Source organism: Dermacentor variabilis, chromosome 7 (genome assembly GCF_050947875.1).
Source record: "Dermacentor variabilis isolate Ectoservices chromosome 7, ASM5094787v1, whole genome shotgun sequence".
Taxonomy (NCBI): domain Eukaryota; kingdom Metazoa; phylum Arthropoda; class Arachnida; order Ixodida; family Ixodidae; genus Dermacentor; species Dermacentor variabilis.
The window spans coordinates 64417095-64427907 of NC_134574.1; positions in this window are offsets into that span (position 1 = coordinate 64417095).

Genomic DNA, 10813 nt, shown 5'->3' on the forward strand with positions numbered 1-10813 from the left:
GTTGTCGAAGCAGCCGTCCTTGAATGGAACGCCCTTCCCCTCATTCTACGAGCGGATTGGTTTTGTGCAGCTCAAGCTGAACTCCATTTCAAACCTCCGAACCTGCCTGTGATCTGCCAGCCATCTACCAACGTTGTCGTGCAGTGCAAAGAGGAACTATTGCCAAGAATGTCAAATTCAGTAATTTTGACAACATCTGCATTGTCACGTTTTGATCCCTCGCAGCCCACGGCAGAGCCACTTCAATTCGAGCATGATCCGAACGAGAATGAACCCTTGTGGAGCCAGCTCAACAAGGCGGCCCTAGTTCAACTGGAAACAACATGCCCCACAAGCCCACTCCAGGCAAGCTCCTCCAGCCTGTTGCCTTCAGACCCACTCGATAACGTCCCTGACCATGCCCTGACTGACATCTGCCTCGGAGCTCAGCTCAATCCCGAAGAACAAGTAGCCGTGGAGCACATTGTACAACGACATGCTGGTCTTTTCAGCACCAGCCCTGAAGACATCGGTCTCTATGAAGGCATCGAACACGAGATAAAGCTGGTGCCTGACGCCAAGCCCTACGGTCGACAGCTGTACCGTTACACGGCCAGTTATAGACAATTTCTCGAGCGTCAGACAGCGACTCTGCTTGAGAGTGGCATCATCCGACTATCCTATGGCCCATGGGGCTTCCCAGCAGTGGTAGTGACGCAAAACGACAAAAAAAGGCTGTGCGTGAATTATATACCTCTGAACCATATGACAGTGAATGTTCTCCAGCCACTTCCCCGGGCTGATGACATTTTAATGACCTTGCTGGAAGCTGCCTGTTTGCGGTATTGAATTTGTGTTGTGCATACGGGCATATCAGAGTGATAGAGGAAGACCAAGAGAAAACTACGTTTATCACGCACCAAGGTACTTTCAAATGGACACGAATGCCTTTCGGGTTGAAGAACGCACCATCTACCTTTCAAAAGGCGATGCACAAAATCTTTTCTCAGCTAAAGTCTCGACAGTCCAGATCAGGTGTACGCACATACCTGGACGACGTCATCATCTACGCCTACACCTTGTCGTAGTTCTTAGATCTTCTGGAGGAGACTTTGACTCTCCTGCAGCGGTCGGCTTCAAGGTTTCCCTGAAGAAGTGCAGGTTTGCTGTTTCTTCGGTGAAGTTTCTCGGATTTCTGATCTCGGAACGAGGCAAGCAACCATACCCCTCAAAGACTGCAGCACTCCTGCGAATACCGGTTCCAAAAACGTCAAAACAGGTGCTGTCTTGGCTCCAAACAGCCAATTTCTACAGACGCTTCATACGCGAATTTTCGAAGATTGCTGCACCTCTCCAAGTCGCCATTCAGACTGTCGTGTTCGAGTGGACACCTGAGTGCCAGAAAGCCTTTCACACTATTCGCTCTGCACTAACATCAGCACCAATACTGGACCATTTTGACGCTGATGCACCTACGACAGTCGCCACATACGCAACTGCTACAGCCGTTGGGGCAGTGCTCACCCAAAAGAAAGACGGCAAAGAGACTGTGATGGAGTATGCCAGCCGAGTGCCACAGAACGTGAGCGTAAACTGCAGAGCAACGTTTGGAAAGCTTTGGGCGTACATTGGGCCATTACAGTGAAGTTTCGACATTGCCGACTCGGACGACGGTTCCATCTTCTGACAGGCAACTGGTCAGTCGCCTGCTTGACGACAAACTTTAAGCAGTCCCGACGCTTCACAGGAATGCTACTCGATCTAGCAGAGTTTGACTTCTCTGTGGAACATCGACCAGGACGTCAGAACCATGTGCTGACATGCTTTCACGTTACTCATGTGCCACAGTGTCTCAGCTCCACACCCTCATCACAATGCACGCTCAAGATGAAACATGCAAGGCCATCCGTGTAAAGCTTCTGTCAGGACAGGAGAACCAGAATTTGTTGTGGCCAATTAAATCCTCTGCAGGGTTGTGAGTCCAGACCTGTGCACAATTGTTGTCCCAGCCAAGATGCAAAAGCAAGTCCTTGATATTGCTCATGATGCCAATGGACACCTGGAAGTGTCACGCACCCTCACAAAGGTCAAAGACCGCTCTTTGCGACCGAAGATGGCTGCTACTACGAAAGAGTATGTTGAAGCCTGTCAAGTTTGCCAGGTGCACAACCGGCCTACCACACGTTCAGTTCGCACAATGTGTTACATGCCTACTACTGAGATTCCCTTCAGTGCCATAGCTCTTGACCATATCACAATGCGAGGAACAGAAGAGAAGTACATCCTCAACGTCATTGCCTTCACAACCACATATATTGTCCCAGAAGCGGTGCCCACAACCTCAACCAAAGATGTGCTGAGGCGCTAGCATTCGTTGTTCTACAGATTTGGAGCCCCTGACGACTGTCTCTCCGATCATGCCAAGTCATTTGAGTCTCACCACTTCAAGAATTTCATGCGCGTGCATGGCGCGAACATTCATTTTTCAGTAGCATACCGTGGTGCCAGCAACGGAATTGTTGAACGTGCCAATGGAACACTTGTGACAGTACTTCGAAAACTGTGCGATGGTGATCAGGCACTTTGGGTCACGAAACTAGAAGAAGCCGCTTTCGCTGTCAATACGACCCACCATCGAAGCACTGGCTTTTCGTCCTTCGAACTTTTGTTTGGGTTCATACCAAAGCTGCCACATCAAAAAGCCCGCCAAGATCAAGCCTCTAACCTCAGCAAAAGGCTCCTGATACTGTCATACCGGCGAAGCGAAGCAGTCAGTAACTCGGAACAAGCGCAAGAAACTCGGAAAACAATATACGACAGGACCCACTGCGATGCATCATTTGACATTGGCGACTTTGCGTGGGTACGACGACCAAAGCCTATCCTACGGGGATCTGAAAAGCTTGCTCCTAAGTTCAAAGGCTTATACCAAGTCACACGCAAGCAAACTCCAGTCATCTACGACGTTTGACAGGTAACCGACTCCACAATGTCTAGACAAGGCACTCGAGTTGTTCATGTAAGCCAGGTGAAGAGGTAACGTCCACCATACTTCGACCCAATCCTGGCCCAGTCGACTGAGGGAGATGAATGCCCTCCTCCAGACTCCACCGAGTCGCCGCTCGAGGACCACCTCCCTGTTCACGCTTCCGCTGAAATTGTTGACGTACATATCTCACCTTCACCCGCAGATGAAGCCTCGGCCCACCCTCCAAGTCGACGACCCCTGCGTCATCGCACACAACCCCGACATCTACAAGACTATGACCTGTCACTGCAAGAGTAGCTTTTCTTTTCCAAGTGGACTTGGACTTCTAGGTGGGGTGGGATGTGAGCTTAAGCTCTAAACATAGCTGTATTCAGGAACCAGGTCAAGCAACCCTGAGAGCCGTTGGACGTTTTCCGTATTTTGTAAATCTGCCCGTAATTTGTGACCGTACTTTGTAAATCTGCCCAATTAAACGTCTTCCACCGTTTCCGCCTGCTTCCTCCGCTCACAATACGGTGGATGGATGGATGGAAAAACTTTATTAAGATCCATCGGAACGTGCACTAGCACGTAGCGGGCCGCTCCCACGTCGGGACAGAAAGGCGTAGCCTTTTCGCCACGTCGCGGGCCCGTTGGACTAGCCATAGTTGCGCTTCAAAATCGGGACTACGTAGGGCATCCTCATACTTGGACGACGCAATGTCTTCTGCTCTAGTAGTTCCCTGGCGGTTCCCCTCAACGCGGGGCACCCCCAGAGCATGTGATCTAACTTGGCATTGTGTGAGCAATGCGCGCAAGTGTTTGACGTTTGCATTTCTGGATAGAACGGGTGTAAGAGGGTGTGTCTAGGGTATGTCCCGACTTGCAAGAGTCTGAGTGTCGATGCCTGAGGCCTGTTCGATTTACTGTGCCGTGGCGGATACTTCCGCCTCCCCATATAAAAGTACTTTGTGAGTTCGTTGTACGAGGCAGGGGGATCACTACGCGTTCGACGACTCCTCGCGAAGCTATGTCGGCCGACTCGTTCAGGTTGGACGGGGCGCCCTTGATCTGTCCCATATGCGCGGGGAAGCAGACGATCGTGTGTTGCTTGATTTCCTTGTCTCGCAGGATCCACAAAAGCAGTTACGAGACGGTGCCCTTGGCGAACGCTCGGACCGCCGATCTCTAATCGCGGTAGGTCGTCGCTCTCCCGTCGTCCAGCAGGGCCAACGCTACTGCGGCCTGTTCCGCAACCTCGGCCGCCGCCGTCTGGACCATCGAGGAGTTTGTGATTTTCCCTTCTTGATCAACGCTGATAGTAGCGAACGTCTTTCCGTCGAGGTATCGGGCTGCATCGACGAAACAGCAAATCCGGGCGCCTGCACCGACCTCTTCCAGGAGGGCTTTAGCTCTAGCCCTTCGTCTGCCCGCGTTGTACTCGTGGTGTACGTTGCGAGGAATGGGGGCAACAGTAAAGCGCTCTCTCTGTTTTCGAGGTATGCTGCCGAAACTGGTCTCGATCTCCATCGGGGGGACTCTAAGCACTCTCAGGATGTTTCTCCCGGCACTGGTGGTAGACAGTCTGGTAAACTGCGCCCTCTACTGTGACTCCGCTATCTCTTCTAGCGTGTATTGCATACCAAGGTGGAGCAGTTGCTCCGAACTCGCGTACATGGGAGCCGGAGGGCTCTCTTGACCGCTTTTGTGATCAACGGGTTCAGCTTGTCCCGTACCGACCTGCCAGTGGTTCATGGCGGCGACGTAGGTAAAGTGACACATCACGAAAGCATGAACTAACCGGACGAGGTTGTCCTCGCTCAGTCCTTGCTGCCGGTTGGTAACCCTTCTTGTCAACCTGATGGCATTGTCTGTTTTATTGGCGAGCTGCAGTATCATCTGGTTATCGGAGCCGTTCGCTTCGATCATCATACCCAGAACCCGGAGAGAGTCTACCCTGGGGATGAGACAGCCCTCACTTGTACTTAAAGTGATGCCGATGTTCTCTGCAGGCCTCCAACCTTTCGGTTTGGGGCCCCTGCGCTTGGGCCTGTAAAGTAGTAGCTCTGATTTCTGCGGCGAGCATCGCAGGCCGGTCGGTCTCGGTAGTCTTTTGTGACCTCGATGGCTTCTTGAAGCGCAGCCTCTAAGCGTCCGTCGCTGCCACCGGTGCACCACATGGGGATGTCGTCTGCATATATCGTGTGGCTAGTGCCGTCGACCTCAGTGAGTTTGCTCGATAGACCGATCCCGGCGAGGTTAAAGAGGGTCGGGGTACGAGTGACCCTTCTGGCGTCCCTCTAAAACCGTCTGACGCGAGGTGTCCCACTTGGAGTATGGCTTCTCTATCTGCGAGGAAAGATCTCGCGAAGTCGTGAAAGTGCTTGCCCAAACCAAGGCTCGAGATCGTTCCCAAGACAAAGGGTGGCGATGTGGGCTTGTTGATCGGTCATCATTGAAAGGTATCTGTATAGCGCAACAAAACAAGGACACAAGTAGAAACGAAGACGAAGAGAAGCGCTTGTCTTCGTCTTTTCTTGTGTCCTTGTTTTGTTGCGCTGTACAGATACCTTTCGATGACTATCAAGACAAAGGAATGGAGGATGTTGTCGAATGCGTTATCCATGTCGAGCCCAAGTATGGCTCTCGTGTCTCTCGCACTGCGATCGATGATCAGCCTCATGGCGTCTTGCGTCTAAAGGCCTGCTCTGAAGCCTATCCTGTTGTGGGGATAGGCGTCATTGTCTTCCAAGTACTGGGAGACCTTGTTGTGGATTGCGTGCTCGGCCACCTTGCCCGCAAACTAAGTGAGTGAGATGGGCGCCTGAGATTGTCGAGACTGGGCGGCTTGCCGGGCTTGGGAATGAGAATGGTGGTGGCCCTCTTCCACATGCCCGGAACTTTGCCTCTGCTCCACGCCTGGTTGACGATCTCGGTCAGGCACTCTATCGATTTGTCGTTCAGGTTCCACAGGGCTTTGTTCGTGATCTTGTCCGGACCGGGGGTCGATCTGCTATTTAAGTCGTGTAGGGCACGTCTGACTTCAACCCCAAACTCCGCTTCCAGTTCCGGGTTATAGGAGCCCCCGTAATCCTTGAGGAGGTAGTCGCCGGTAGGTACTTGTTCACCAGCTTCCCTAGGACTTCGTCGTCCGAGGATTTCTGTCTGGCTGCGTGCACAATGCGTGCCACCGTGCTTCGTTGGTTTGACTTAGTATTCGTCTCGTCCAGCAAGTGCTTGAGGACGTTTCAAAAACCCCCTTTGGGCATCTGACCGTCTATAGAATGGCAGACATCGTCCCACTGCTGCCCAAAAAGGACTTTGGAATGCTCCTCAATTTTCTTGTGGACTGCGGCAATCTTCTTTCGGAGCCTTCTGTTGAGACGCTGCACCTTACACCTGGACAGGAGCGACTGCTTAGCCTAGAGCAGATGGGCGAGACTGCTATCCATCTTCTCGACAGGGAGATCCGTGCTAACTTCCCCGGTGGTGGCCTCGATATCCCTTCCGATCTGTTCAGTCCAGCGTTCGATATCAGGCTTCACATCCACGTCTTCCGCATATTCCTCCCTAATCTTGCGAAGCTTACATATCCCAGTCGGTGACCCTGAACTTGCGCACTCTTCTCTGATCTACCTGCAGGCCGACATAGCGCACCTAGAAGGGAATGACGGATCATTGACGAGAATCAGGTCCCGGTTGAGCGCCTCTCTACAAAGGTCCTCCCCTTTGTGGTAGTCATACGGGCAGCCCCAGATGTGATACGGAACGTTAAAGTCGCCCGCAACGATGAGGGGGGAGTTCCTAGCGGGCTGCGATGCCCTGGAGACGAGGGTCCTGAATCGCTGTTTCAGGTCCTTTGGGCTACTGTAGACGTTCAAGATGAAGAGGCTTCCTCTGCTGGCAGGTCCGGGAAAGATCTCGATAATGATATATTCGATCTTGCCCGACGCCACTTGGAAGTCGTGGGTGACGTGTGTCAGCTTCTTGTTTGTCAGGACAGCGACGCCTCTTTCTACTTCGTGCTTCGTGACGGGTCAGGTAGGCGGGTAGCACGACGCTTTCGTTTAGTGTTTCTTGCAGAAGGATCACGAGCGGCTTCTCCGCGTGTGAGCGAATCGCTACAAGGGGGCCCTCTTGAGGAGAAACCCCTTGCAGTTTCATTGCCACATTCTGAACCAATTTGTTTGTGTGGCCATCTCATAGCTATCGAATTGTTGCGCTGACCTTCTGAGAAGTCCTCACGTTCTGACTGGCCAAGGCCATTGCCGGGAGCGACAGCGCCCCCGGGACCGTTATTGGAGCTACCACATTCTCTAGGTACGATTCGCTTTGGTAGAACCTCCGGTTGTGCCTCTTCCATTGCTGGCATGCTGGCCTGGAGGTGCGAGACCGTCTCGCTCAGCTGCTTCATGACCTCGCTCAGAGAAGAGAGCATCTCGCCAGTCTCCGACTTTGCTCTGCTCGCCGGTTTCTCCTGCTCACTAGCAATGGCCCTCTTTTTGGCAGGCCTCTCCGCATCACAAGTCGCCTGCCATGCGCATCTCCGTAGGTACCGACTGAGCCATTTGCTTGTCTGCCGAGCCGGAATGTTCTCCACTGCCTCTTTTAAACTCGGTCATTTCTGCAATGAGTTTCGCTATCGCGTTCCTCATCATCTCGTTTCCGCGCTCTAGCTGCGCGAGCCTAGGCTTCTCGTGCTTTGGCGGCAAACCCTGCTTTACCTCTTTTCGATCGGCCCAAGTCGGCTGGACTCCTGGTCTACGTCCCCTGGGCCGGCAAGGCGTTGACTCGAACCGCACTTGCGCTTCTCCTTCGTCTCCACGGAGCGATGGATGGATTTTACGAGCGTCCGCTTTAGGACGGGGTGGTAGGTTGCGCCAGCACGCTCTTGCTGTTACACTGCCTAATGTCCTACCTAGGTTAAACAATAAAATAAAACGCATGGTGAATTTACATAACGAACTTTCTGAACCCCTATTGTGAACTTTGTTTTTGTACGTCTCCATTTTTTGTCATTTCCCTACTTTCCTTCCACCAGTCGTCCAATCACCTCTTACTAATTTCTATTGCGGACATGGTTACTTTCACCCTTCTCTCGCTGAACCCAAGGGCTTCAAGGAAAACACTCCTCTTACTAATTTCTATTGCGGACATGGTTACTTTCCCCCTGCTCTCGCTGAACCCAAGGGCTTCAAGGAATCCACTGGTGCCTAAATCGACCGCTGGGTAGATATCTTCACATTCTACTAAAATATGATCTATCATTTCCCCAGCTTTACCGCAGCAAGGACATGCTTCTTCTTCCTTCTTATATTTCGCTTTATAGGTGCGTGTTCTAAGGCATCCTAATCTCGCTTCGAAAAGTAATGAACTTCCCTTTGAGTTATAAATTGTTTCTTTCCTGATTTCGTTTTTTTCCTCCTTAGTAGTTACTCATGGCAGGCTTCTTTCCTACTGCCGCCACCCATGAGATGATTTCATCATTTCTGACTTTCCGCTTGACGTTCTTTGTTCCTGTGTTGCTTACCGCACAGGCCGCGTACTTGCTCGTAAGCTTCCTAGTTCTTTTCCTCCACTGTGAATCAATGTTTTTCCTGTACAAATACCTCAACACTCTACCAGCCCATTTACTTTCTTCCATATTCCTCAATCGTTCTTCATAATAAATTTTACTGTGAGCTTCCCCCCTTCGAAACTTGTCCAGCCCACATCACCCTGCATTTGTAATCTTCCCGTGAGCGCCCAATACGAGGCGACCCACTGACCTTTGGTTCCCGTCGAGTCCTGATTGTACCCCTGATTTAAAGCAAACACCCGCATTTCCAAAAGTAAGTCCTGGAACTATTACACCTTTCCACATACCTCGGAGGACCTCGTACTTATTGTATCCCCATAGCGCTATGAGCTTCATTATGGCTGCATTTCGCTTCCCCTTTACTGTTATTTTTCTGGGTTTCCATGTATCTATTGCCTTCGTTTATCCATATACCAAGATATATTCTTTTACCTGAGGTATTTCCTGGCCCTGTATTGCCACTGTCTCTTCACTGTTTTCATTGAATACCATAACAGCTGATTTTCTAACGCTAAATTTCAAACCTAAATTCTCGCCTTCCTGTTCACAGATATTAGCCAGACGTTGCAAATCACTTAGCTCGTGAGCTAGCAACACAATGTCGTCCGCATAATATAAACTTGGAAGCTGTGGCTCTACTACTTTACCCGCCTGTTTGTATGAGAGATTAAACCCGATATTACCTCGTTCTTGTGCCCTCTCTATCCTTACCATGTACATCATAAACAGCAGGGGAGATAAAGGGCACCCTTGTCTTAGTCATTTGTTATCAACTTTCTCCTCGCTCCTCATCCCTTCCCATTCAACGTAAACGGCATTTTCTAGGTAAATCTCTCTCAAAAGCTGTAGACAATCGTCGCCTAAGCCTTCCCCTTCCAGAATATCCCACAGAATGTTGCGGTCTACGTTGTCATGCGCTCATGTGATGTCTGAAAAGGCCACATATAACTGTCTGCATTCTACTGCTGATATTTGAATATACTGAGTAAGAACAAATAAGTTATCATCCAAACGCCTACCTATTCTGAAGCCATTCTGAAGTTCTCCGAATATGCCATTATTCTCTGCCCATGCTTGCAGCTTTAATTTGATTGCCTGCATTGCTAACCTGCATATTACTGATGTGATGGTCAACGGTCTATACGATTGAATTCTATCTTTCTCCCGCTTACCTTTGTAAATTAAATTCATTCTACTTTGTCGCCAACTGTCTCGTATTCGTATATATTTTAATGTTTCTTCTACTACATTCACCAGAGCTTCCTTACTTTTTGGTCGTAGTTCATTAATCTGCCTAACGGGAATCTCGTCTAGCCCTGAGGCTGTGCGCTTAGGTTCCTTTTCGGCTTATTTCCAGATTAAATTTTTTTTAGCACCAGCTCCTTTTTGATCTGGTTCTCTTTCATGCTCTTTTCTTCTTCAAATAAAGCCTCATCATTGCCTTGGAAAGATTCGGCCATTATTTTTCTGATGTAATTTAATGCCGCTTCCCCTTCCAGTTTGTTTCCATCTTCGTCTAGTATATGTTATTTTATTGCTGTTGACTTCCTGCCTAATATTTTACGGTGGTTGCAAAATATTCCAGGTGCGGCCTTCTTTTTTTCACGCATTTCCGACAACCAGCGTTCACTTTCACCTTTTATCTTTGCTTGCACCAGTATTTGAACCATGGACTTTTTCTCCGGGTATATTTCCCATTTACTGGTTACTTCATCCTGCGGCCACTGAGCCTTCTTTGCCTGCCTGTGCTCTCGAGATGCTTTCTGTCGTTCGGCGATCGCTTCTCGTATCTCCCTGTTCCACCAGCTTTTCGGTTTCTTTTTTTTTCCTTTCCAACGAACATGTTGTTTCTCTTTCCGCATTTCTGTCATTACTACACTTAGAAGCTCAATATATTCCCTCTCTTTACTTGGCCCTTTGCAAAGTTCTTCCTCGACTCTTGCGACTATATTTGTTATTTGTTCAGCGTTCAAATTTGATCTGGCCATTTGCACTGCTTGCTCTCTTTCCAAACTACATATCCCATTTTCAAAATGATGCGTTTATTGTCACTCTCTATGCTGCTACATATACCCTTCCTCTACAATGACCATTTCTCTCAACCCATCATGAATTCCTTCTGTCATGAGGCAGTACTCAATGGTCGATTGCCGGTTTCCCACTTCCCTTTCGATCTGCCCTTCACATGTAAAGCCCCTTAAACTTCGTAAAGTAGCGACACTCTCCTCCTCCGCCTTCACTCCTCTTTGTTTCTCCTCTCTTTCACGCTCCCTCCTCGACCGTGGCGC